Source organism: Schistocerca cancellata, chromosome 5 (assembly GCF_023864275.1).
Source record: "Schistocerca cancellata isolate TAMUIC-IGC-003103 chromosome 5, iqSchCanc2.1, whole genome shotgun sequence".
Classification (NCBI taxonomy): domain Eukaryota; kingdom Metazoa; phylum Arthropoda; class Insecta; order Orthoptera; family Acrididae; genus Schistocerca; species Schistocerca cancellata.
In genome coordinates, this window is record NC_064630.1 from 106,679,584 (window position 1) to 106,682,620 (window position 3,037).

Consider the following 3,037-nt stretch of genomic DNA (forward strand, 5'->3'; position numbering starts at 1 on the left):
CCTATAATTGAGTATTGCTCATCAGTGTGGGATCCGTACCATATCGGGTTGACGGAGGAGATAGAGAAGATCAAAAGAAGAGCGGCGCGTTTCGTCACAGGGTTATTTGGTAACCGTGATAGCGTTACGGAAATGTTTAGCAAACGCAAGTGGCAGACTGTGCAAGAGAGGCGCTCTGCATCGCGGTGTAGCTTGCTCGCCAGGTTTCGAGAGGGTGCGTTTCTACTTATACCTCCCGAGGAGATCACGAATGTAAAATTAGAGAGATTCCAGCGCGCACGGAGGCTTTAAGACTTATGTCCCTTTGGTTACCTTTGCGACGGTGACGTTAGGAAGACCAGCCAGCCACAGAAATAATAAAAAATTTGCCAAATTGGCTAGTGTCTTACTGCAAAACATGTTGTCCGATTGCATGGGGCTGTCGCTCCAGCACTTCATGCGATATGCAGAGGAGGTTGTTCCATTGCTGCACCGTATTATCACAGGCGCTGAAACGTGAGTTCATCATTCAGCACATAGGAATACAAACGCTTCCATGTCATGGGGACACACCTCACCTCCGTCCCCATAAGAAGTTCAGAACAACACTATCACGAAGAAAGGTATAACTACAGTCGTTTAGGATAAGTAAGATTTGCTAATGGTTGACCTTCTCACATGGAAAAGCGGTAACTGCTGCGAGTTATTCTGTCAGGTTAGAACTGTGGAAGAACGCTGTTTTGGAAGAGTTATTCTGTGACGTTGTAACAGCGGAAGAACCTATTTGGAAGAAACAACTTTTAACTTGTTGTACGAAAACGCATGACCGCATAGGACCTCGACTACACGTGACTTGCTCTGGCGTATCCGATGGTCGGTACTGTTAAAATCTCTACGCACACGTGTTTTGGCTCCAAGTGATTTTCATCTTTATGAACCATTTTGCATGCTACAAGATTCGCAATATTTATACCGAACGCCCACAGCACTGCAGTCACCCCGCTCTGATGTCAGCCGAACACCAGGCTGGCCACAATGAGGCCTTCGATATCACCGAAATATCTGTCACTCGCTGCTGGACCAACGAGTGGGGTTAGTCACTGACACAATGACAATATTCAATTAGACGAACAGTTATGAGTGCAAGAGAGAAAGTCACGCAGAGGATGATTATCGCTAAAGTTCCCGTTTGAAAATCCTATAAAAGCCAACCACTCCTCAGAATGAAGTCAAATTCAAACGGAATATTATCGAGAAGAGGGAAATGATATGGTAAAAAATTAACGAGAATTTTACCAGAAGATGGCGCTGAAAGCGGCAGAATATGCAAAATAAAAGACGCAGATAACACGGCTGTTTCTCAGTTAGCGTGGGTTTTATGCAATTAGAGAAGGTTCTCTGAAGTGCATATGTGGCAGAAGCATGAAAACGGTTGATCCGACGTAGGTAGATGTGGCCACAGCATTGCAAAAGGAGTCGAGTGGTGCTGTGCAGATAAGCAGTGCGCGGGGAGTCGCCCGAACTATGGACATGCATGTGAGCACATTGTATGAAATTCTGCGAACATCCTCCATTCCTATGTATACAAAAGAGCTCGTGTTCAAAAACTGCGTCATGCTGGAAGTGAACGATGGATGTCCTTGGAGCATTCCATGGAGAGGCCAAGCCCATTTTCATCTCCAAGGACATGTCAATACGGAGAATGGTAGAAGACTGGCTACGGAAAATTTTATCGCACATTAAAGGGTAACCCTTCATTCTGAGAAGATAACAGTGTGGTTTCCTTTAGCGATCTTGGCCACTTGTAAATGTTGTAAACAAAGTGTGTGAATTGTATCCATGTAGCTGTATGTGTTTGTAATACAAATGTCAAACACAAATATCTGCAGACACAACAGAAGCACGGACGAGTTGCCACTGCAACCTTCAGAAGCGTGTTGTTAAGTAGCTCCTACATCCGGACATAGATTTCGTTAATGCCAGTCCTCTTAGGTTCACTTCACAATGGAGCATATGCATTTACTACTCTTGTGAATATGTGGGAGAGTAATTTGTACCCGTATATCTCTAACTTTATGTAAGTCTTTGCTCTCCTGCCGAGGTCTTTTCTCACTGGGGGCTTGTTACTTTGTGAATCACCCACGTAATTTGTAAACACATTAAATACCGGTGTATTGGTTAAAGAGGGAGTCATGCAGAAGGTTCAAATGGTTCAAATGACTCTGAGTACTATGGGGCTTAACATCTGTGGTCATCAGTCGCCCAGAACTTAGAAGTACTTAAAGCTAACGAACGTAAGGACATCACAAAAATCCATGCCCGAGGCAGGATTCGAACCTGCGACCGTAGTGGTCACGCGGTTCCAGATTGAAGCGCCTAGAACCGCACGGCCACACCGGCCGGCCATGCAGAAGGCATGAACGAAAAATAATATACCTTTTCGAACGATATGAGGTAAATTAAGGCCGTTAGTCAATCTCATTTGCCAACGGCCTTTCCGCAGTGGTAACACCGGTTCCCGTCAGATCACCGTAGTTAAGCGCTGTCGGGCTGGTCTAGCACTCGGATGGGTGACACCCGGTATTTCGGGCGCTGTTGGCAAGCGGGGTGCACTCAGCCCTTTTGAGGCAAACTGAGCAGCTGCTTGACTGAGAAGTAGCGTCTCCGGTCTCGGAAACTGACATACGGCCGGGAGAGCGGTGTGCTGACCATATGCCCCTCCATATCCGTATCCAGTGACGCCTATGGGCTGAGGATGACACGGCGGTCGGTCGGTACCGTTGGGCCTTCCTGGCTTATTCGGGAGGAGTTCAGTTTCTTAGTAAATCTCATTTAGTCGCTTAATTTGCATAAAATATGACAGGGATATTCTCAGACACTGCAGCGTTTGTATCTTTTAGTGAAGTAAATTGACTTTCAATAGCGGTAGCAGTTACATGCAGCTCTGACGAAAGCAACCTGAAAGACACTTGCACGTACTCATCTCGCCAGGGGCTGTTCGCGTCGCGACCGCTCCCGATACGCCAGAGACTTCACAAAATATCTGTAGCGACAGGAC

At 46.4% G+C, this 3,037-nt stretch overlaps 1 pseudogene; it reads left to right on the forward strand.

Moving 5' to 3' along the window:
• The first annotated feature begins 2,463 nt into the window (after window positions 1-2,463).
• Window positions 2,464-2,580, forward strand: LOC126189105 (5S ribosomal RNA; annotated as a pseudogene).
• Window positions 2,581-3,037: the final 457 nt, after the last annotated feature.